The sequence below is a fragment of the Cupressus sempervirens genome, chromosome 3 (genome assembly GCF_028749045.1).
Source record: "Cupressus sempervirens isolate cs-2001-9-10 chromosome 3, ASM2874904v1, whole genome shotgun sequence".
In the NCBI taxonomy this organism is placed as follows: Eukaryota; Viridiplantae; Streptophyta; class Pinopsida; order Cupressales; family Cupressaceae; genus Cupressus; species Cupressus sempervirens.
Window position 1 is genome coordinate 379,292,189 of NC_143120.1, and position 27,110 is coordinate 379,319,298.

Genomic DNA, 27,110 nt, shown 5'->3' on the forward strand with positions numbered 1-27,110 from the left:
GGTCTTGCTTCTTTGTGACCCATTGAAAACATGTGGACATTAATACCTAAAAAAGTATAACTATTTCTGATGTTTCAAAGAAATGTGCTAAACAAAGATTTTAGAAGAAATTACCATTCAACTATACAGTGCAAATGGTACTCATGTTTCAGCCAAGTCTTCACATTGTCTAGATGATAGTCCTCAATTTCAGCCAAGAAGCATTGAAACATGTGAAGAATCAAATCTTTAAATGCAAAGTCAAGGGGATTATTGCTGTTAAAAACTTATAGGAAGGCAAAAGTTAAATTTTCAGTGATAGATATGACTCAACCAGGCAATAAATATGCATATTTACATTTCCCAATTCAAGAAAGCAAGAACAATTACCTTACATGTCATTTAAATTCCTGCAGTTAAAATCATCATAATGGTAAAATGATCATAAAAGTTATAAAAAATTGCAAACTGTAAGCAGGTACTTTGATTTAGACATAAATAAACATAATTGAATGCTGGTCCATGTATTCAGATATATCAATTTAGACAAGCAAATTTGAGTTAAGAAATGTGAAAGATGCAATGGGTCTATTTAATATGATGATGTAGATTCAGCATAAAAAGCAAGAATACTCATGAGAGATATTGCAGATTTACATTTCCCAATTTAAGAAAGCAACAACAATTAACTTACATGCCACTTAAAAATTAAGCTAAAATAATTTACATTGCTAAAGTTAAAATCATTATAAAAGTAAAATTATCATAAAAGTCATAGAAAACTGCAAACTTAATGTTGGCAAAAGAAGCAGTGTAATTGTTATGCTTTAAATGGTTTATATAAATGTGACCATTAGAATCTATACTCTTACAGTAAAAGCTGAAAGTAACATCTATATTATGTATGATATAATTTTTACATATAAGTTAAGAAATATGTATGAAAAAGTTTTAATATGCACTGAAATGCTTTTGCTTGAATGTCACTAATGACTGTTAAAAACTTTGTAACAGCTGCAATATGAGAAATGTATTTGATGTACAATAAAAGTTGAAAGTAACATCTATATTATGTATGATATAATTTTTACATATAACTTAAGAAGTATGTATGGAAAACATTTAATATGCACTGTAATGCTTTTGCTTGAATGTTACTAATGACTGTTCAAAATAACATAGACAAAATATATGTTTTGTAGTAGATTTGAACGAGTACTATGATCAGTATTTGAAGCCAAAACTTTGTAACAGCTGTAGTATGAGAAAAGTATTTGATGTACTTGGAGCCCTGTACAATGATGTGATTGTATGAGTCAAATTGGTATTATATAGAAAAATTGTTTTAATATGAAATCAAAAGAAATGAAAAGCATTGTCAATGTGCATATCTCAATAAAAATGTTGTGTGGCCTAATCTTCAAGTGAAAGAACACGAGTTATCTGACTGCTTTGATTGAGACTGAAATTTCCTTTCAGCTGGAAGTGTAATGCCCCGCCAAGGGATCCAAATAATTAACCTAAAATTTCACTAAATTTGGTAACATTTTTTTTAAAAAAAATAACATGAAAGTAAATACCACATATAACTTGTACTTAATAACGGAAGCAATAGCAATGTCCATTTGAAAGTAAACATAACATACATAACCGATTACATTCTTTAAAGATCCCTTAATGTTGAATTACATACATGAATCCATCTAGTACAACATCCACATGAAATAATAATGATAAGTCCAATGTTTAAATATTACATTTCAAATGCTCATTCATCCTCTGTACATGTCACAGGGTATGACAAGCTCAAAGAATATACATATGTAGAATAAGGTACATCATCCTATTCTAATCCATGATACATCAAAGTAAAGATAATCACATGATACATTATCATAGAAGACATATACATCTATCATAAAGATCAAACAAAATAAACTAAGTGCATGGTTCCTCCCAACTGTTAATAGCATCATTAGACCATCGTGGGCCCTAGCCATCCCTTCGTGCGTAACATCCCAAAACACCAAAGAGATCATCGGTATTAACATAATAGGAATGTCACTCCTAACATATACAACATCATATGTAGAAAGTAATCTAACATGCAAATATAAGCATAAGATAACATCATCTAACATACACTAATCATTAATGAAAGGATACATATCCACCATCACGAAGGACGCATCAGCCACGATGTCTCAATGAATCTCAAATGATAAGAGTGGAGAATACACTACCACCCGACCACGTGGTAACCACCGTGCTGAGGAGATAATCTCAAGTCCCAAATAGGCTATCCATATAGCACAAATCTCTATAGTCCAGGAATCCTAAAAGTATACTAACTCAAAGGTTCCAACACACACAAAATCGACATCTAATTCCCAGAGGCACACAATGACATGTAGGAAACCTACTCTACAAGCGGGAAAGTGTCATCGCATTTATCTCCTACAAGTTACCCTGGTAGTTAGCTAAACTCCACGGGTCCATACAGATCTCATGCGGCCACTAGTATCCTCTCATATTGACAAGGCATACTATGGAATGCAAGGTCACAACCATGCGTTCTCACTACTCCCATCCTAGCCTATACAAGCACTCAAGGCATGGGCGAGAACCAAAACTCTTATCTTTTTAGGTTCATTCAGTTAGTATTAGGTGTGAATGTTATCACTTATTAATCCAACTTACAATGAGTTACCCTGGCAGCCTCTTAGGGCCCCAGCCCCCATTGAAAGCCACTTCCCGACACTACAAGTAGATTACCTACCCTAGGCTCATGGAATCATAAATCACCACAGTCCTGTACAAGTGACTGTAAAGAAAATTCAAAAGATAATCCATAAAAAGAATCATCAAATAAGCATCAAATATCCATAATAAGAATCATCAAATCTCCAAGATAAGAATCATCAAATCTCCATGAGCATCCGAAAAGTATCCATAGAAAATCATGACCACAACAGTTCTCTATTGGCAACTGAAGGCATCACTGATAATCATAAGTATCCATTGGTTCTTAATAACCAAAATATATCTCAAAATAAATCACCATAATCATTGGTTCTCAACAAGCAACCAAGAATATCTCAAAATCATACTGATCGAAGACTCCAAAATGGTTGAGTCAAACAAGTCACAACATGACATCATCAAAAATAAATCCACATTTTAGTCCCATCATGGTGACTAGAAAGTAATCCAAGGATAACTGATCGATGACTCAAAAATGATTAGCTTAAGTGTCTCATACGCATACATCTCAGCTTCACACATGAAGACTGATGAACAATAACAATCAGTAAATACAAACATTTCATAGAGCATACGATCACATTACCATGGTTGGGCTTATAAAGATCGAGACCAAATAAGATCAACATGCCAACACATCTCATAACCCCCGAGCCTCTGGTAACAACTTAAGACTGGTCAACACTAGTCAACCCAAAAATTCAAAACAAGAAGCATAAGAATACACGATGCAAACACATGTTTTGGTTTTGCTATCTTACATAGTTGAATCAAGTGTAGAGGTTTTCAATTTTCTATTTGCAAGTATATTTTCAAGTGTCTCAAGTTTCATCATTTGACCTACAAGTTAATCCATTTGTTCCCCGATAACATTATCCTTCCATTAATAAGAATTACATTTAAGGAATAACTTAAGGATAAATATTCACTAAACTGATCATCATTGACTTTTAATTAAATTGTTCTCTTATTTAATCATGATCCATATTCTAATTGATTAACCTTTCAACTTTTCTAAGATCATTATTCGTTATATTATAAGAGGACCAATTATCATTCTTCGAATAAGAGATTATAACTTTATTTATCTCAATCCATTAACATAGGTACACCATCCATGACCTATTAACGTCTTTTTAGTTTTCAATTAGAAACTTAATTAAGTATTACTAAAGTTTGAGTCTTTGAATTTAATCGTCACCATCGTTGACAACCATACAATATCTAAAGTCATAATTCAAGTCATAAGAATAAGACCTATCAACTTCAATATAGATAATCTACAATCTCGTTAAAAGAATTATATCAAATAAATCTCTATTACATAACTTAATTATTAATTAAATCTAATTAACTCTCATTAATTGATTTAATTAATAATTGTATAACCATAGGAACGTTCTAATTAACATCAGTTGACTAATAACTAACTAGAATTCTGTAAGTTAAAAGTCAACTATAATTCAATACTCAAATGATCATATTAATAATTCAATAATAATAACTTGTTAATATTTAATGACAAGCTATATTGGGAATCTTATTATTAAATCTTTAATGATCACATTTTGCACTCTGCAACAATGTTCTCATTTATATTTTAATAATAACAAGTTATAATAAATCCTCAATACCAGGTATTATTATCTCAAATAAATTTTCCCTATGTACGTTGATTCAGTTAACTAATAATCCTCCAAATTATTAACCAATTCAATTTGATTAATATCTTTTACAGTACTTCGATCATTAACTAGTCTCCTTTAGAGTAACTCTGTTCGTATTAGTTGATAACTATTTAAACTATTGTAGTGCCTGCCCCTAAGTCGCATTTCAGTCTTCATTGCCAAACTCTTTTAGGACAGTTTTATACTTGATGTTTAGTAGCATTACTTTCAGATTATTAGATGTTGTTTTACACTCAATTTATTATATGATGAGATGACTTGGTACTCTATATTTCATGCATGTATGATGATTATTCAATGTTTTCAATTATCAATGATGATTAGTTATATGGTTTATTATCACACGTGCTTTCTTATGGATACTTACCCCATACTGCATGTGTATGGTGTGCGTGTTTGTTTTCTTTATGTATGGTGTTTCTGATGTGGTTAAGGAAGGGAGTCGTAGTCACCTGCTAGTTGGGATCTACACGATGCACCACTTCCTGCCATTGCCTGTTTAGCTTAGAATATTGTGTTTGTACATGCGTGGATTTTATGTAGGTTGCAGGTACTGGATATCGACTTTCCTGAATTGCCAGGATGAGCGTACCCTATCGCATTATCTCAATGGTAAGAGAGGGGAGATAAATTCTTGAGTCCAAATCCTAAACCTTTAAGCCATTTGCCCTAATTGAAAACTAGGACAAGTATCTGAGTCAGTACCCTTCGAATGCGTCGAATGACGTTAACTCGTGATCATAACCCTTTAGTTTGATCTAGTATGTATTTTTCTATGATGGGTTTTCGTATGTTTCTTTATGAGTCCTTGGTGTATTTTCTATTAATTAAGTTTAATTAAAAAGATTAATTAATGATTTAATTTAATAGAAGATTATTATGACATTTTAATATTTAATTATTTTTAATTAAATTGAGAAATTAATTAAATGAAAAGAATTAAATTTGGAGATAAAAGCTTTAAGTCTAAATTTAGAATGTGATAATATTTAGTTAATTTAATAATAATATATTTAGAGTTCATTTTTAAATAAATGCTAAATATTATTATTATTTGAGTTAATAAATATTTTTATCAATTTAGTTTCTAAAATAATTTAAAAAGTGAAAATATAATTATTTAATAAAAGATTCTAGTTCGCATGACTTATGCATAAGATTAAATAAAAGAAATTTATTAAAAGATAAAATAAGTGAAAATAATAATGTTACTTTAATTTCATAAAGTGCGCATGGGATTAAAAGTAATAAAGATTAAAAATAGAAGTCAAGTGGAATATTAAATAAAGTTATTTAATAATTCAACTTAATGTGCATGAAAGTTGAATGCAAAAGAATAAGAAAAGATAATAAAGGTTAATTTGGAGTTAACTGAGTTGTGCAAAGAGTCTTCTCGGGTAAACACACAATTAGTGCCCCGAATTGAAGAGAAATTGCTTATCACAACTTTGGGGGTTCATTTTTGGGATATAGGAAGTTGGACGGGAAATTTTGGAGAGACATCTTTTGAAAGCGATTTTCAGAAGGCAAATACCAAAGAAAGATTTTGGGAAGAAGGTTATTGAGAGGAGCGAATTCTCTTGCAGTTCTTGGGGATTTCATAATAGCATCAGGATCAAGTAGGGTCTTGTGTTGTTGATTATCGATTAAATACGCAATTATCCTTTCCTGTCTTCTTCATGTCTGGAATTTGTAAATCCGAATTCTCTGTGATGAAAGTTTTAAGCTTTCAATATTGTGAATTTATTTAATTGTTCGTCAATAATTTCTGTATCCATGGAGATTGGATGAATTATTAGAATCCTTGTTTTCTTGATTTAGAAATTAAGATTTATTTAGGTAAGGATTTTGAATGTAAAACTGAAAGTTCTAAGTTTTAAATATATAATATATATATATATATATATATATATATATATATATATATATATATATATATATATATATATATATATATATATATATATATATATTTCCTTGGAGGATATTGTCTTAATGAAAATTAAATCAAACTAAATTTAAAATAAACATTATTTATTATATATATATATATTTATTGTTTTAATAAAATTAAATAAATCTTATTTAAAATAAAATTAATTATTTAATACTTTTATTAAAATCGAAAATGGAGATTTGTTTTAATTTTTTTTAAAAAAAAAAAAAAATTAAAAAAAAATTAAAAAAAAAATTTAAAAAAAAAAATATATTTAGGGTGGGGCGGGGCCACCACTTCCCACGCCCCACACTCTTTCCCACGCTGCCGCAGCAGGTGGTACTGCTGCCTGCGGTAGCAGTAACACCTGCGGCCGCAGGTGGACGGCAGGCCGGCGGGCCTTTAAAAATGCCATTGTTTTATTAAAAAAAAATATATATATTACGATTTAAATTTTTATAAATCGTTTAAAAAAAAAAAAAAAAATGTTTTAAATAGAATTACTTTATTTAATATTGTTATTAGATAATTTAAAATTATTAAATTTTAAATTATATTGAAATTTTATTATTATTTATTAATAATTTTATAAATAAATAAATTATTAATAAATATAATATGATTCTTTATGTATCATTAATTAATCTTAGTTATAGTTTGACTTAATTAAGATTAATTAAATCGAATATTTGTGTAAGCAAGTTTAATATTATAACATCGATTTTAATGGAAGCTCAGATTATTATAATCAACAAGGATTATTAATAATTTAATTATTACGTTAGATTGTTTTAGGACTTTGACTTAAAATCAATTAAGGGTAATTAGGTGTTTCATTTGGAGTTAGGAACGGGTTACTTTGTAAAGGTGAACTATGGGTTCTATTTGTTTAAAACATACGTTCAACTGGAAATGGAAACCTCAATAGTATATTATCAATTAAATTGAACTATAAAACTTTTTATTTGAAAATAAACACTGAAAACTGAAACCTTATTGTTTAACTCAATTGTATATTTCAAATCAAAACCAATTGTGAGACTATGATGTTTTCTATATATTGTTTATGTTTGAGTGTTATGGGGTTGGTTTAGTGTTGACCAGTTTAGGTTGTCCCCAGAGGCTCGGGGTTGTGAATGTGATGTTATGATGATTTGTTCTCGATCTTTTCAAACCAACCAAGGTAATGTGATAGTAAGCTCTATGATGGATGTATTTACTGTTTGTTATTGCTTTCCGATTTCCTTGTGTGAAGCTGAGGCGTATGTATTTGAGATACTTGACTTAACCATTTTCGAGTCTCGATCAGTTATATTTGATAACCATTTTTGAGTCTCGATCAGTTATACTTGGTTTGCTTTTCGGTCACTTGAGAGGACTGAAGTTTTTGTTATGTTCTTGATGATGTCATGTTTTGACTTGACCATTTTGGAGTCTTCGATCAGTATTGTAATTTACTATTGGGATACTTTCTGGTTGCTCATTGGAGAACCATTGGATTTTGTGATTTATCATTGAGGCCTTCAGTTGCTGATAGAGAACTGTCGTGATCATATGATTATTATTGGATGCTTATCTGTTGCTCATGAAGAACTGATGTAATTTTGTGGCTTATCTTTTATGATGTTTTTCAGTTGCTTGTATAGGACTGAGGTGATTTTATTATGATTCTTGATTTGTGATTTCATGAGCCTAGGGTAGGTTATCTATGTGTAGAGTCGAGAAGTGGCTTGCAATGGGGATCGAGGCCCTAAGAGGCTGCCTGGAGTAACCCATTGTAAGTTGTTTTAATAAGTGAAAACATTTACACTAAATAAGGGAAAATGAACCTAATAAGATAATTGTATGTTCTCTCCCATGCCTTGAGTGCTAGTACAGACTAGGATGGGGTAGAGAGAACGCTTGGTTACGACCTTGCATTCCATAGTATGCCTCGTCAGTACGAGAGGATACTAATGGCCGCAGGGATTAGTAGGGACCCGGGATTCCTAAGGGATTGCTCGGGTAACTTCTACGTGACTTTTGCGATGACACTTTTTCGCTTGCATATTAGGTTTCCTACGTGTCTTGTGGTACCTCTGGGATTTAGATGTCGATCTTTTTAGGAACCCTTGAGTTAGCATACTTATAGGATTTCCTAGACTTAGAGAGTATTTATGATTATAGGTTTTGTTATCCTATTTGGGACTTGAGACTATCTCCTCAGCACGGTGGGAGTGGACCATTTAGGTTCCACGCGGTCGGGTGGTAGTGCTTTTATTCTTACCATTGAGATCCGTTCCGTGGTCACCGTGGCTGGAGTTTTCGTGATTGGCATTTACCTTCACTATGTCCTTGGATTATTATGATGGATGGTTAGATTTTATGTTAGATGTTTTATCATTATGGATGTATGGATGTATCAAGTATGGTGGATAGTTTTGTATATATCTTTACTGTACTTTGTATCATGGATTCATGGAGGTTGATGTATTTCTATTATTACATATGTATATTCTTTTAAGCCTTTCATACCCTGTGACTTGTATAGTGGATGATTGAGCATTCCGAATTAATTTGCCGAGAGGCATTCGGAACAAATGTATATTATGGACATGGGACTTTCTGATTATTCTTTCATATGTATGTGATAGTTTTTAGACTTAGAATTAATTAAATTTAAATGTGACTCAACGTCTTGGGATCTTTAAGAAATGTAACTTACAATGTATGTTGTCAATGATTACATGTTATTGCTTCCGCTACTATGTGTTTGATGTGTACGTTATACTTCTTGTTAAAAAAAAAAAAAAAAAAATGTTTAGCAAACTTAGTAAAACTTTAGGTTAATTCTTTTGGATCCCTTGGTGGGGCGTTACATCTGGTATCAAAGCGGAGTTTCTACATTGGGAGCTCTGGGTATATTGGAACGCCACTAGTGTTAACTAATTGAACAAAAATGAAAAAACTTTAAACTATCATGTGTATCTCTTTCAAAGTGAAACTTGAAACTAGTTGAACTGAAACATTATGTAAATTATTAGTTACCTATTTTTCATACTTCAACACTTAGGCTTCAAAATTGAAAATCATACTTAAACTGAAATTATAGGTAAACTGAAAATTGAAAATATCTTGTTGCAAAAATATGTGTCTTTTATCTATGTATTTCAGTAGTATGTTTCATGGTTATTTTAGCATCTTGTGTCTTGGATATTATTGTAGGATGGTATCTGGGACGAGATCTTTCGTTAGAGGCCGTAGCCTTGGCCATGGCAGAGGCCGTGGACGAGGCAGAGGTATTAGTGTTCATGAGTCTATCCACGAGAGCCCCATTCAGGAAGAGAATAGGGAAGAGCATGTCAGTGAGCATCAGGAAGAGAACCATAGAGAGGAGCATGCTGACTCGGAGGAGGTTGACATGAGGAAAATGATGCGAACCATCATTGATCGCCTACCTCCTGTTCATGGTCAAGATAGAGCACATCGGGCAAGACTTGAGCATAGACCCAGGTCTAGGAGCCCTCTAAGGGATCGACATAGAACCATTGTATCTTCACAGATGAAGGACCTTCAGAGGTCTAAAGTCAAGCCCTTTAATGGGCAGGGTTTTGGATATGTAGCTGAGCAGTGGCTTATTGCCCTTGACAGGATTTTTGCTATGCAGGACTTTGACAGTAATGTCAAAGCGAGGTTTGCTATCACCAACCTAGAGTTCTTTGGGGCCACTTGGTGGACAATCGAGGAAAAGAAGCTGGGCTTAACCATGAACAGTGTCACATGGGAGTTATTCTTAGAGAGCTTCCGTGAGCGATTCCTACCAGAGGAATGGAAGCATCATAGAGCAGATGAGTTTCATAACCTGAGACAGTACACTATGACTGTTATAAAGTATGAGCGCAAGTTCTTTGAGCTCATGCCCTTTTCAGGATTCAGTGACAACCCAGCACAGTTGGCACAACATTTCATTAGAGATTTGAACAACCGTTTAATTGAGGGTGTTAAGGTGTTTGAACCTAAAACCCTCAAGGATGCGGTACATCGAGCCGTCCTTGTAGAGCAGAGTGTGAACTTACGACATGGGGGTTTTGTAGGAGCACCTTCAGCATCAGGATCGAAGGGTGGTCAGGGAATAGGTGGCAATAGAAAACCTCCTTCTGGGGGTAATCAGCGGCAGGAAGGTACTTATCCTCCAGCACAGAGTGGTGGCGGTGGTTCCAATACTAGGAACTATCATAACGCTCAGCGCAACAAGCACATCCAGTATGACCAACCATCTCAGAGTGTTCAGTCTTATCCTAGTGGGGGTAGTTTCCACCAGTCTAGTGCACCTAGACCTCAGAGGAGCTTCAATGGAGAGTGTTTCTCATGTGGACAATGCGGACACAAGTCATCTCGTTGCCCTCAAGGGAAACCATAGTTCTCAGGCCAGGGACCCGCAGCTTCAGAACCTACAGTTGGTGGCATGGATAGAGCCCAGAGAGTGTACTCAGTGGAGTCTTATCCTCCTATAGGGGGAAAGGGTCCAATGGGACCCGCACAGTGAGTCCTTAGCTTTTCTTTTCTTGTAGGCTTCCAGGAGTAAGCCTAAGTCTTGGGGGGTGGATGTAGTGCCTGCCCCTAAGTCGCATTTCAGTCTTCATTGCCAAACTCTTTTAGGACAGTTTTATACTTGATGTTTAGTAGCATTACTTTCAGATTATTAGATGTTGTTTTACACTCAATTTATTATATGATGAGATGACTTGGTACTCTATATTTCATGCATGTATGATGATTATTCAATGTTTTCAATTATCAATGATGATTAGTTATATGGTTTATTATCACACGTGCTTTCTTATGGATACTTACCCCATATTGCATGTGTATGGTGTGCGTGTTTGTTTTCTTTATGTATGGTGTTTCTGATGTGGTTAAGGAAGGGAGTCGTAGTCACTTGCTAGTCGGGATCTACACGATGCACCACTTCCTGCCATTGCCTGTTTAGCTTAGAATATTGTGTTTGTACATGCGTGGATTTTATGTAGGTTGCAGGTACCGGGTATCGACTTCCCTGAATTGCCAGGATGAGCATACCCTATCGCATTATCTCAATGGTAAGAGAGGGGAGATAAATTCTTGAGTCCAAATCCTAAACCTTTAAGCCATTTGCCCTAATTGAAAACTAGGACAAGTATCTGAGTCAGTACCCTTCGAATGCGTCGAATGACGGTAACTCGTGATCATAACCCTTTAGTTTGATCTAGTATGTATTTTTCTATGATGGGTTTTCGTATGTTTCTTTATGAGTCCTTGGTGTATTTTCTATTAATTAAGTTTAATTAAAAAGATTAATTAATGATTTAATTTAATAGAAGATTATTATGACATTTTAATATTTAATTATTTTTAATTAAATTGAGAAATTAATTAAATGAAAGGAATTAAATTTGGAGATAAAAACTTTAAGTCTAAATTTAGAACGTGATAATATTTAGTTAATTTAATAATAATATATTTAGAGTTCATTTTTAAATAAATGCTAAATATTATTATTATTTGAGTTAATAAATATTTTTATCAATTTAGTTTCTAAAATAATTTAAAAAGTGAAAATATAATTATTTAATAAAAGATTCTAGTTCGCATGACTTATGCATAAGATTAAATAAAAGAAATTTATTAAAAGATAAAATAAGTGAATATAATAATGTTACTTTAATTTCATAAAGTGAGCATGGAATTAAAAGTAATAAAGATTAAAAATAGAAGTCAAGTGGAATATTAAATAAAGTTATTTAATAATTCAACTTAATGTGCATGAAAGTTGAATGCAAAAGAATAAGAAAAGATAATAAAGGTTAATTTGGAGTTAACTGAGTTGTGCAAAAAGTCTTCTCGGGTAAACGCACAATTAGTGCCCCGAATTGAGGAGAAATTGCTTATCACAACTTTGGGGGTTCATTTTTGGGATATAGGAAGTTGGACGGGAAATTTTGGGGAGACATCTTTTGGAAGCGATTTTCAGAAGGCAAATACCAAAGAAAGATTTTGGGAAGAAGGTTATTGAGAGGAGCGAATTCTCTTGCAGTTCCTGGGGATTTCATAATAGCATCAGGATCAGGTAGGGTCTTGTGTTGTTGATTATTGATTAAATACGCAATTATCCTTTCCTATCTTTTTCGTGTCTAGGATTTGTAAATCTGAATTCTCTGTGATGAAAGTTTTAAGCTTTTAATATTGTGAATTTATTTAATTGTTTGTCAATAATTTCTGTATCCATGGAGACTGGATGAATTATTAGAATCCTTGTTTTCTTGATTTAGAAATTAAGATTTATTTAAGCAAGGATTTTGAATGTAAAACTGAAAGTTCTAAGTTAAAAAAAAAAAAAATATATATATATATATATATATATTCCTTGGAGGATATTGTCTTAATGAAAATTAAATCAAACTAAATTTAAAATAAACATTATTTATTATATATATATATTTATTGTTTTAATAAAATTAAATAAATCTTATTTAAAATAAAATTAATTATTTAATATTTTTATTAAAATCGAAAATGGAGATTTGTTTTAAATTTAAAAAAAAAATAAAAATAAAAATAAAAATAAAAAAATAATATATTTGGGGTGGGGCGGGGCCACCACTTCCCACGCCCCACACTCTTTCCCACGCTACCGCAGCAGTAACACCTGCGGCCGCAGGTGGACGGCAGGCCAGCGGGCCTTTAAAAATGCCATTGTTTTATTAAAAAAAAAAAAATATTACGATTTAAATTTTTATAAATCGTTTAAAAAAAAAAAAAACGTTTTAAATAGAATTACTTTATTTAATATTGTTATTAGATAATTTTAAATTATTAAATTTTAAATTATATTGAAATTTTATTATTATTTATTAATAATTTTATAAATAAATAAATTATTAATAAATATAATATGATTCTTTATGTATCATTAATTAATCTTAGTTATAGTTTGACTTAATTAAGATTAATTAAATCGAATATTTGTGTAAGCAAGTTTAATATTATAACATCAATTTTAATGAAAGCTCAGATTATTATAATCAACAAGGATTATTAATAATTTAATTATTACGTTAGATTGTTTTAGGACTTTGACTTAAAATCAATTAAGGGTAATTAGGTGTTTCATTTGGAGTTAGAAACGGGTTACTTTGTAAAGGTGAACTATGGGTTCTATCTGTTTAAAACATACGTTCAACTGGAAATGGAAACCTCAATAGTATATTATCAATTAAATTGAACTATAAAACTTTTTATTTGAAAATAAACACTGAAAATTGAAACCTTATTGTTTAACTCAATTGTATATTTCAAATCAAAACCAATTGTGAGACTATGATGTTTTCTATATATTGTTTATGTTTGAGTGTTATGGGGTTGGTTTAGTGTTGACTAGTTTAGGTTGTCCCCAGAGGCTCGGGGTTGTGAATGTGATGTTATGATGATTTGTTCTCGATCTTTTCAAACCAACCAAGGTAATGTGATAGTAAGCTCTATGATGGATGTATTTACTGTTTGTTATTGCTTTCCAATTTCCTTGTGTGAAGCTGAGGTGTATGTATTTGAGATACTTGACTTAACCATTTTCGAGTCTCGATCAGTTATATTTGATAACCATTTTTGAGTCTCGATCAGTTATACTTGGTTTGCTTTTTGGTCACTTGAGAGGACTGAAGTTTTTGTTATGTTCTTGATGATGTCATGTTTTGACTTGACCATTTTGGAGTCTTCGATCAGTATTGTAATTTACTATTGGGATACTTTCTGATTGCTCATTGGAGAACCATTGGATTTTGTGATTTATCATTGAGGCCTTCAGTTGCTGATAGAGAACTGTCGTGATCATATGATTATTATTGGATGCTTATCTGTTGCTCATGAAGAACTGATGTAATTTTGTGGCTTATCTTTTATGATGTTTTTCAGTTGCTTGTATAGGACTGAGGTGATTTTATTATGATTCTTGATTTGTGATTTCATGAGCCTAGGGTAGGTTATCTATGTGTAGAGTCGAGAAGTGGCTTGCAATGGGGATCGGGGCCCTAAGAGGCTGCCTGGAGTAACCCATTGTAAGTTGTTTTAATAAGTGAAAACATTTACACTAAATAAGGGAAAATGAACCTAATAAGATAATTGTATGTTCTCTCCCATGCCTTGAGTGCTAGTACAGACTAGGATGGGTTAGAGAGAACGCTTGGTTATGACCTTGCATTCCATAGTATGCCTCGTCAGTACGAGAGGATACTAATGGCCGCAAGGATCAGTAGGGACCCGGGATTCCTAAGGGATTGCTCGGGTAACTTCTACGTGACTTTTGCGATGACACTTTCTCGCTTGCATATTAGGTTTCTTACGTGTCTTGTGGTACCTCTGGGATTTAGATGTCGATCTTTTTAAGAACCCTTGAGTTAGCATACTTATAGGATTTCCTGGACTTAGAGAGTATTTATGATTATAGGTTTTGTTATCCTATTTGGGACTTGAGACTATCTCCTCAGCGCGGTGGGAGTGGACCATTTAGGTTCCACACGGTCGGGTGGTAGTGCTTTTATTCTTACCATTGAGATCCGTTCCGTGGTCACCGTGGCTGGAGTTTTCGTGATTGACATTTACCTTCGCTATGTCCTTGGATTATTATGATGGATGGTTAGATTTTATGTTAGATGTTTTATCATTATGGATGTATGGATGTATCAAGTATGGTGGATAGTTTTGTATATATCTTTACTGTACTTTGTATCATGGATTCATGGAGGTTGATGTATTTCTATTATTACATATGTATATTCTTTTAAGCCTTTCATACCCTGTGACTTGTATAGTGGATGATTGAGCATTCCGAATTAATTTGCCGAAAGGCATTCGGAACAAATGTATATTATGGACATGGGACTTTCTGATTATTCTTTCATATGTATGTGATAGTTGTTAGACTTAGAATTAATTAAATTTAAACGTGACTCAACGTCTTGGGATCTTTAAGAAATGTAACTTACAATGTATGTTGTCAATGATTACATGTTATTGCTTTCGCTACTATGTGTTTGATGTGTACGTTATACTTCTTGTTAAAAAAAAAAAAAAAAAAATGTTTAGCAAACTTAGTAAAACTTTAGGTTAATTCTTTTGGATCCCTTGGCGAGGCGTTACAACTATTTATACTATTATTTATTAATAGTTTTTTAGACCCAACAAACATTAATAAATAATAAACTTATCACAACTATAAATAATCAATCTAGAGAACTTTTACATAGAACTTCATTAGCTAACTTTTAATACCATTAAGGTATTCAAACGTATTAACCAATAACATAATAATTCAATCTTAATCCAATATCATTTAGAATTTCTAAATTTAAATCAACATAATATAACTTATCATCTTACAATTATTTAATCAATATTAAAATCAACCATTAGACTCTATTTTCTAATTGTTCTAATAATATTTTGTCTATACAAAAGTTGTTTGAAAAAGATCCCTATCACAAACCAATAAGACTCATTGTAAATTTTAACATGAATAATTTTCAAATTCTTAGCATTATGATCTTCATTAAACAATTCTAAAATTGTTTAATAGCATTCAATATACATTATAACAAGTCCACTATATAAACTATATTAAAATCTCTTTTTTTTTAATCCATTTACTTAGATTGACTAATAATTAACTACACTTCTTCTACTATTAACTAATCTTAATTAAATTTGATTTAATTAGATTAAATAATAGACCATATAAAACTAATGCATATTAATAAGATTCTAATAAGGGAAGATTGCAATAATATATTTAATTCATTAAATAATCTCTAATAGATTATCTCTAATCAAATTTGTTGATAACTATTTAAACTATTATTTATTAATAGTTTGTTAGACCTAACAAACATTAATAAATAATAAACTCATCAAACTATATTTCCATAAGCCCCATTAGTTATTATTTAACTAACCTTTAAAGCATATCAATAATTCAAATCGTAGCTATGTTATAACAATGTTATAATGTAACTATGACTCCTTGTCAATATAATAATAATTATTTAAATCTAAATCCAATATCATTAAAATTTGAATCTCTTAATAATTATCATTAAACACTTTTACCACCCCTTAACTATATATTAAATAGTATTTAATATACATTAAATAATTAATATTAAAAGTCATCTATTCTCTATTGAATTCAATATCTTTATCCATTAGCTCCATCCACAAACTTTCTATTAAAAATCTCCATTAATTCATTTAGAACATTCTTATTAGTCTTTAGACTAATTAAATAATTATTAAATTCTAATTATATTACTTTGATATATTATTTTTGTGAAGTTTAAGCATAAAGAACTCTTGGTTATGGAAAATGAAAAGACATCCGTTCTTGAATAAAATAGTCTCAGTACGACAACCATATCTCCCTAATGAACCGTTGGATTGGGCTGAAATTTAAATATGTTGGAGAGGGCCAAGTTGCGCCGATTCTGATTGGAGTGATTGAATAAATTTGATTCTGATAAAAAGTTATGAATGACTGAATTCGGATCTATCCAAGAGGCAGCGACAGGACAATTTGTGATGAATTAAGAATTTCCTCTTAAAATAATTGTTCTCTAAATTTAACCATAAAAGGGTTTGTTCATATGCATCTAAAAATATAATTGATAGAAAGATTACATCTAATCATTCGAATTTTTATCATAAAATTTCTATTTTAATTCCAAATCTTGTCTATCTAATTTCACAATATAAATTCGAACCCAAACCCGATTAAGATCTAATTATTTCTCCTTAATTAGATCTAAGATTTTTCTATTGTTTTCTTCTCAACCAAATAAAATATCTTGATTCCAATTTCAAATAGTAGATTCAATCATAGAGAGTATTCAGACACATAAAACAGATATGATGAAGACAAGAAGAGAAAGAGTGCAAAGGAAATATGAGAATATCACGAGTGCACTTGGACACTGATGCTAATTTTCCATGCCTTGAAGTCCATAGAAAATCCCTTCCTTCTCCATCATTCACAATTCTTCCAAGAATCCAAGCCGATCGAATCCTCCAAGTGATTAGAAGTGCTAGAAGGAGCATAGAAGCGAGTAGAAAATATATGAGCATATGAATCTTCTCCCATGCATGTAAGCTTTGAAGCTTCTATTTTTTGCTTGTAACTCGTGGCTTCCATTAAGCTTGTAGCTTCCATTAAACTTGTAGCTTCCATTCAGCTTTTTTTTTTTTTTAAGCTTCTATGAATGCCTGAATATCAAGAGCTCTCAAGAAACTTTTGGAATGCTTTTTGAAACCGCTGAAAGGTGTCACCAACTAAGCATGGATCTTTTTCAGTTCTTTTTTAATGAGTCATAGAATTGTAGACACCTTGTGCTTAATTGATGCACTAACCCCTGTGTTGTTGACACATGTTAATTCCCATGCAAGCTTATAACTCCAATTTACTTTACTTTTTCCAATTTTATTTATTAAGTCTCATGCATTAACTTTAATATCTCCACTTTTCAATCTTAATATATTTATATTTTAATCATATGAGATTTAGAATCTTTTAATAATTTAAAATATATTTTTCACTTTTAAATTTTATTTTCTAAAACTTTATTGCTAAAATATTTATTAGCTTTAATAATAATATTATTTAGTCATCTATTAAAAATGAGCTCCAAATATATTATTATTAAAATAAATATTGTCACATTCTAAATTTAATATTATAACTTTTATCTTCCAATTTAATTATTTTATTTAATTAATTTTCTAATTAATTAAATAAAATAAATATCAAAATACCATATTAATTTTTTATTAAATTAAACCATTAACTAAATCTTTTAATTAGGCTTAATTAATAGAAAATACTCCAAAGACTCACAAAGGTAAAAATATGAAAAACCCATCATAGCCAATATACATACAAATCAAACCAAGGGGTTTATATCACAAATTACATCATCTGACGCATTTGGAGGGTACTCAACTCAGATACTTGTTCTAATTTTTCAATTAGAACAAATGGCTTAAAAGGTTGAGATTTGGACTTGAGAATTTATCTCCCCTCTCTTATCATTGAGATAATGTGATAGGGTACGCTCATCCTGGCAATTCAGGGAAGTCGATACCCGATACCTGCAACCTGCATAAAAACTATGCATGTACAAGTACAATATATACTAAACTAAACAGGCAATGGCAGGAAGTGGTGCATTGTGTAGATCCCGACTAGCAGGTGACTACGACTCCCTTCCTTAACCACATCAGACACACCATACAAAAGCAAACACACAAAGCAAACACACACACCATACACATGCAAGTATGGGGTAAGTATCCATAAAAAAATACATATGATAATAAATTATCTTACTAATCATCATTAATAACTGCAAACACTGAAAATAATCATCATACATACATGAAATGTAGAGTCTAAGTAATCTCATCACATATCAATTGAATCCATAGCACAATATTTGATAATCTCATAATAATGTTACTAACCATCAACATGAAACTAGCTCTAAAAGAGTTCAGCAATGATAAAAAAATGTAAACCAAGGGCAGGCACTACAGGAAGTCTTGGAACATAAATATAGTTGCTAGTTTGTCAGCAATATATGCTTCATATGTCATGTTTTATAAGGAAGGCTAGATTTGTTGAGCAATATTCTTCTCTACAAAGCAATGGATGGTTTGATTGTTGCTATCAGTGATGACTGCTTTAATGTGTAGGGAATATATGTAGTTGACTTCCTCTTTACATTTCACACAATATGTTTTGTTGTCATTTAGTGTGGCGTAGCTGTCAAGTCTGTAGTCACATTTAGGATAGAATGCATGAAATGGATTTGAATATGCATTTACAGGTGTCAAGAGACCAACAACCTATAAAAAGGTTCAAGAATATTAACAAAATGTTGAATCTTATTGTAGGAAATGATAAGTACAAGGTATTCAAAATGGTTACCTCGAATGTGGCATGCAGGAGTGCATGGAGTCTTTCCAATGTTCTTTTGTCATTTAGGCTGCAAATATATGTTGATGGAGTTGTTTAGAGAGTGTGCTTTTGATCTTGCTTTTTTGAAATGTTTTTAAAAAGGAAGATTGGAATTTCACCTTTTTGTAACTATTGTTCCATTTGATAGAAGAGTTGAGAGAAAGATGGATGCATGTAGAGCTATGTTGGAAAAATAGTAATGATTATTTTGCGAAATGAAGCAAAATTGTAAAAAAAAGTATAAAAGAAATGAAAGCAGAATGAAGAAGCTTACCAGTGCTTTATCCATATCTATATGGCCATCTTTGATATCAACAATGTGTTATGTTCCTTTTGTGTTTGTTGCCATAGCAAGGGCACCTATTGTTCCATAAGCATATTCTTTTGTACTAGATGTAAGTTGTTTTATGGTTGTGCCTGGGATGAAGTTATATTCATTTTGAAGTGGTGGAATACTATCAATTTCACTAGAATCTTTTAGAAGTAAGATGTAATCAGAATCTCCGTGGTCAAAATCTATTTTTGGTGCAACCTAGAATTCTTTTATTGCTATTGCAGTTCCTGGTATTATCTTATGCTCAAATTTGTGTAGTAGATGGCTACCAATAGTTAGTGTGATTGTCATTTCACCCTTACAATTTTTCAAATCAGCTCGTAAGACTTCATGCATTCTTGTGCCTTTGTCAAGGATAACTTTGTAGGTGACAAGTACAGTGCCTTCAAAAGTGTTGCCAACTTTTCTAGCATTTAAATCTTCAATTGTTATTGATCTTTCTGAAGTTAGTTTTGGCCTATTAGAAAACAAGAAAGACGATGTTAAGTTGCATGATTTGGAGGAAAATAGAAGATGCAAGGAGGACTATACAAGATGCAAAGAACAATCCATGTTAATACCTTTTTGTTTTTTTTTCCTGTTTGTATCTGCTTCAGTTGTTGGTTTTGTTGTCTCCATTATGATTGGTCTGTTATAAAGGAAAGAACATAATGTTAATGTTGGTCATTTTGTAGATAATGTAGTATATTGAAGCAATTGATGCTATTACCTTTTTTATTCTTTTCTTTCATTTGTATCTGCTTCATCTAGTACTTTGGTTTTGTCCATCATCGCTAGTGGAAACAGAATCAAATTGAATGTATTTACAATGAGAAGATTGAGCCATGTTGGAAGATTGTAACTATTGGTTTTTTATAACATCATGTTATAGAATGAATGTTTATGAAAGTTGAAAGGTGATCTGTCCAATATGCTTCTGTTTTATAGGTGGAACATATACTTCTGATTGAATTAGTCCATATGTGGTCAATTAGTGGTCTATGTGCAATATGTGCTTTGTTGAGAACAAATTCTATCTTGTATTGCTTCATATGTTGTATGATTTTTCTTGTGGTTTTATTGTCCTTAGACACGTCTAGATTGAAATTTCCTATAACAAAAGAAACAGTTTGTTGAATTGGGTAAGTTAAGATGCTAGTCATTGTGGTTAGGATCTCATCTATAGGAGTATTGGGTTGTATGTAAACATTTGAAACAACAAATTCAATGGCATCATGATGCAGTTGTAGAGTTATGGCTTCGATATTTTGTGTTTTATGTTCTCTTGTATTCAACACTAATAGATTGTCTATTGTAAAAGTTGTTATGCCATGTATATGATATATTGTATGGCTATTGTATTTGTGGAGTAGATTTGTATGGGATGGAGGCGAGTGGACCTCTTGGAGGCATAAAATATTAGAGTTCATGGTGCCATAGTCATTGAAAATATCATTTGTATGTGCTCTTAAACTACGAGTGTTTAGAGTGCATAGAAGTAGATGTGAATTTGGCATTGAGCAAGTTGGCTAATTTTCAAGTTGTCGTTTTGCATGTGTTTGAAGGTGAGACAGTTTAGAATGAATATTTCATTTGACCTTCAAGTGCTTTGATTGTAGAGGTTTGAGTAAAAATAGTGTTTGAATTGTTTTTGTTCTTCAAAGTGCTGTGTATGTTAAGCCATGTTGTGTAATGCCAGTTGGGTCAAAAGCAAGGCCTTGCAATGTGAGCCCTTGAGATCGGTGTATTGTTTGAGCACATGCTACTTGTACTAGAAACTATTTTCTAATCTTTACTTGTCCATTGTTAAGTATTTTTGGAATTGGCCTTGTTATTCTATGTATGGGAACCCAATCTCTTTGAATTTATGTTGTATAGTATCGAGCTAGTTTATTTCGCTAGTGGCAGCCTATTTTCGGATCATTAAATTGGATCTAAATTATGTCAATGTCTTGTTCACTTGTGTATGTTTTGAATATTCCATATGATCCATTTACAAGGCCATCTTCTATGTTATAGTTTCCTCCAATAATTTCAACAAGGATATTTGGTTTTAAGATTATTTGACTTGGTAAAATTGTTGAATGGTTTTAGATTCGTGTTGTAGCGTAGTTTTGGTCTACAAGGTCAATTGCACCTAAGATGATGTTGTTACCGGGAAGTATGGATAGCATATTCCTATTTTGTGTGTCAACATCTTTTCTTTTGAAAAAGAGGTATGGGAATGTTGGGTCAAGTAGTGCTGGGCATAGGCAAGCATGATTGAGATATTGTATATCATCATTTGTATGTGATCCCAAGCATATCCTATTAAGAGTAGCAATGAATTAGGTATCATTTTGCTGAATTGTTGTGTTTAGGGAATAACACTTTACTTTGTCTCTCCAAAAATTGTAAAGAATTAGTTCTGTTGGAGATGGTTCATTGCTAAATACATCTGAGTCTAGTACTGGGAGAGCTTGGTAGAGATCACTAGAGAAGATTGTGTTGATGTTGCCAAAATATTTAGTAGGAAGTTGCATAATATCACACAATCGTTTATCAAGGTATCACAAAAATGTGGACCCTACCAAAGAGTTCTCATCTATGAGAAGTAGATGCAATTGGCTATAGATCTTTGACGTTGTATCTAATGTCTCTGTGCTGAGCGGGAGAAATTCTGATTTGTTGAAAGGTATGTGGAAGGCTGAATGCAATGTTGTTCCACCAATGTTGTATGCTACTTTTCTTGTATATGTAGTCATTAGGCCTTTTGGTTTGTTAGGATCAATATGAATTGTATTGTTGTATAACCGGATGAGAGCTTGGTAAAGAGTTGCTTCAGTAAATGTCTTTCCTGTTCCCGCTCCTCATGTTAGAAACAAGTGTATTGGACTATTAGGTTCCTTTAACTTTTTCATGGTAATGTCTTTAATGATTGCTTGTTGCTCTTTATTTAAAGTTCTTAGTAGTCTGTAATATTCATTATTGTCCATGATCTATGGATGTCTTGCAATTTCAAATGTCCTTGGGACTAGGTTATTGGTGCTTTTATGGAGTGTGGCTTGAATATCGTGTTGTATGACATATTTTTCTTCTTGTGTGGGTTTTCTTTCTGTAAGTCTAATGTCATTGATGTTGACATCATTGTCTTTGACTTCAGTGATAGCTTTATCAATGTCACCCCATACAGAATTTGTGGTGTAGCAGAATTTTGCACGATTTATTTGGATAATTGTTTCATTCTACAAATATGCATTTTTCCAAGTGTTACAATTTTCTTTTAGCACATTTTCACTAATTATGAATGGCTTGTACAATATTAATTGTTCTCTGCAATAGCTTTCTATGTCAATGTGCTTTTTGAAGTTTATGGAACGAATTACTTTTGGCTTGGTTTTACGATGAAGCTTAGTGCTATCCTTTTTATGTTTGGAAACAAATTCTGCAAGGCAAATGTTTGAAATAGTTTGTCAGATCACATTTTTTGATTCACCATCCTCTTTGTTTAATGCTTTCATCGATTTCAATATAAATGTTCAATCATTTTCAAGTCTTGTATCAATGAAGATGCATTTTCTAGAACTGTAATTCAATGGCAATGAAAGAGCAAGATGTGCTGCTTGTTGAGATGACATTTGGTGGAGGTTTAGTAAAGCATTTCCTAATCTTGATATCATTTTTATCGCATCTATATTGTCTTTTTGATGGTCTTTACGAATTCTCTTGAATGCAGTTGTCATTAACTTATCCACTTTTTCCATATAGGAACTGCAATACATTGCTATAGCATATGCATTCAGGATGTATTGTGCATCTATATTTGCTCTCCAAAGCTCTGGTCCTCTAAAAAAATTATGAATGTAAATGTGTTGTTGTAAGTTGTTTTTTCAATTTTGGTGTAGATGTTTTAGCAATTGAATGTAAAGTTTCATTTGCATCTTCTAAGGGTTCAAGTATTTTTGTATTCCTAATTGGTAGAAATGGAAAATTATATCTACAACGCGCATTTGTGGATTTTTTGCATCGTTTTGTATGGTGGTGTATATGCAATATTTCTATATTTGGGTCTAAATCTTTTATGTCACATGTAATGTGTTTATCGATAAATTCTGTAATGCTTGTATTTGCTATGCTTTCCATATACGGGTGCATTCTGAACCCATACGAGGAAATTGTCATGTTCATTTCCACAATTTTGAAATTTAGTTACTGAAAAATAGTCTAATACATTTCCAAAGAAAGATTGATTTGTAAAGATCAATGTTTTTAATGCATTTATCCTATGCCTATAGTATTGTGCACAGGTTATTGGGTCTCTTTTGATTAGTTCATAGACATTTGTGTCATTTTCTGTAACGAAGTCTTGTCTATTTGTTGAATAATGGTTTGCATGTAGTTCTTGCAATGTTATTTGTAGTTCAGACCAGTTCTGTTCGGCACTGGTAAATGTGAGGAAGAAAGTAGGTGGTCCTAGTTGTCGTATCATTGCAAAGACCTTTTTAAGGTGTTGTGTGTAATCAAGAGATATGCATTTTTTTTAAAGTCAACATAACCTATATCTAACTTTAATATTTTCTCTAGATTTTGTTTATGCTTGACATTTTTTGCCAATAGCTTTCTTCATTTTAGTTGGCCCTTCCGAATTCTTATCCACATTGTGGACATCACTTGTTGTATAAGTATTTTAATTATTTTAAAGAAGAGGTTAGTTGTATGCTACGCAAATCGCCTTTGCGAATGTGACAATTCCCATAGCACTATTTTTGGGTAAGTGAAAATTTTAGTGATATCATTATCACATGGGTTACCAAAGAATGAAGTTGGAAAATTCATTTCTTTGGCATATTTGTCTTGGAATATTCAAATAGGGTATTTATCTTGGGCAAGTGCAACTTCAATTAACTTGTCTTGCATTTTGTGTATGTTAATAGATTCAGTGAACCTATGCACCAAAGTTTGACATGGTCCTTGTTCATTGTCACTATTTGACTCAAAGTCAGTTGTGGACGGTTCATTTTAGTTAATAATGTCAGTATCTATTTCAATAGCTTGTTTCTAGTTGTCATTGAGTTTTACATTTTGCATTCTATATAATGTTGTTTTTGTCAGTTCTTGAAGAGCTTGCATGATAATTGTTGGACGTACCATGCCTATTTGGTAAGCATTTTTATATTCTAAACGTCTTTTCAAGGAAACTGTAACTGTTGTTGTATTAGTTGTAGATACAGGCAAAGCTCTTTGAACAATATTTGTGTCAACAAGAACATTAATGATCGAACCAGTTAGGCCAAATTGAGATCTTTTCTATCCAAGCTCCCATATTTGTGCAAAAGCAATTCTTAATGAAACAAGACACTCCTCCAATGGTGTTAACATTTTAGCATATTGCATTGCATCACTCATTCTGATATTGTGCGGTGTAGCATATGCAGGAAGAGTTGATTGTTTTAATGCAATATTGCATTTTTAACAAATGTAATTTGTTAGTGTATTGATAGGTGGTTGGACTAGTTTATGGTAGGTCAGTTTTTGTTCATTCTAAAATGCTCTAATGTCTTTTTTGAAACACAACATTTGACAAATACTACGTGAGTATTTTGATGTGTCTTCTTTTTTTGAACAGTTGTATTGGTGGTAATGTTTTTTTCCTTTGTTGAGGCAGATGTTTCCTTTTTTTTAGTTTGGGGCAATTTTTGTTTGATTTTTGAATGCATCAAAAGAATTTTTTTTGTTGATTTGATTATTGTCTCTAATCAATTTTTTTGTAGTACGAAGTGATATTCTTTCAATAGGATTGTTCTTTTCAATCGTTGGTAATTGTATTTGGTAAAGTTTTGTGGACTCTTTATCTCTTGATGTATTCTTGAACTGTTCTTCTACTTGGTCATTGCTATAATTGAATTTGCAATGTAGAAGAGGCTCAAAGTGTCCATGGAGTGGATTAGTGTTGTTGAAAAGTAATGAGTATGGTTCTGTATGTGATGTACTATTGAAGTGTAAGTACTTCTTGCATTTGGTTAGTGACCAAACACATACTTGTATGTTCAACCATTTTGATAACTAGTGAATTCAGAAGACATTGCCCCAGAGTCCAATTTCAGTATTGCCTATGGCTGGATTCGTAGACAATTGCATTCTATGCAAATATGATGTAACATCTGTAACTTTATGCAGTTCATATAATGTTTGTGCATTTAATTCAAGGTTGTATGAGTCAATAGCGTCCTTTTCACCTCTTTGCAAACAAGCTATAAAGTATTCAATGGTTGCTTTTCGTAGTTGAATTGATGTATACTTGTTACCAAGAAAGTATTGGAAGGAGTCAAATAAACAATCTCCAACTATGTATTTGAATGAATTTACTCTGTACAATCCTTCTTTTTCTAGAACAGTGTCAATGTCAAATTCTGGAAGTTCTATTTGGGTTTCATAGTTTTCTACATTCATAATTTCTAAAATGTTTTCTATTGGTTGGTTTTTATGGCCATAACTTCTAACATGTTTGCAATCTGCTATTTTATCCACACACAAACATATAATGCATTATTACTTGTAAATGTTGTATTGAAATTGATTTGCAGATAACCCCTAGCAATAATGGAAAAGAATTCCAATCAACTCTTAATGTTTGTATGCATAAAGTATTTACAAGCTACATGATTGAAACATGATTTGTTCGATTAAATTAAATACTAGATACAAAGAGGAAAGAGAAGAATGGATTCAAAAATTGAATCATTAACATACAATATCCATATCCATTTTCGGTTTCAATCTCATTCCTATAACCTATATTTGCCTATGATTATTATTACCTGTATCATACATCTCCTATTGATTATGATTAATAATCTAATTTAGTTTAAAACATAAATTAGTTTTTTGATTATAAAATTTTACTTAATCAGAATTTGAAAAGTGGTTGTCTAATGTTTATCCATTTGCCCTATATATTTATTCTATTTTGATGTTCTTTCAATAATTTTAAATCTTCATAATAGTATTATTATATTATAAAAGTTTGTATCAATTTTATATTCTAATAGTCCTATCATTTTTTTATATTACATTCTTATACTTTGAAGACTAATTCTACTAAGATTCAAATCAATGAGATTTCTACTAAAAAGCTAAAATGATTTCTTACTTCATAGTTCTTACTTTGATTCAGAAAACTTAGAAAACATTTATAGAAGGAACAAGAAACTATAGAATGAAAATAGATAATTGTATACCTGTTACACAATATTTATCTTAGTATTTTTTGAAAGGAGCCTGTAGACTTCAATGATATTGCTTAACCTATGCATGTATAAATGAAACAATTATTACTAATAAAGAAAACAAAAAAATATAATACAAAGGTAGATTGCAAATTCAACAATCTTTTAAATCAAACATATAGTGCAGTATTACCTACAAATGTTGTACTAA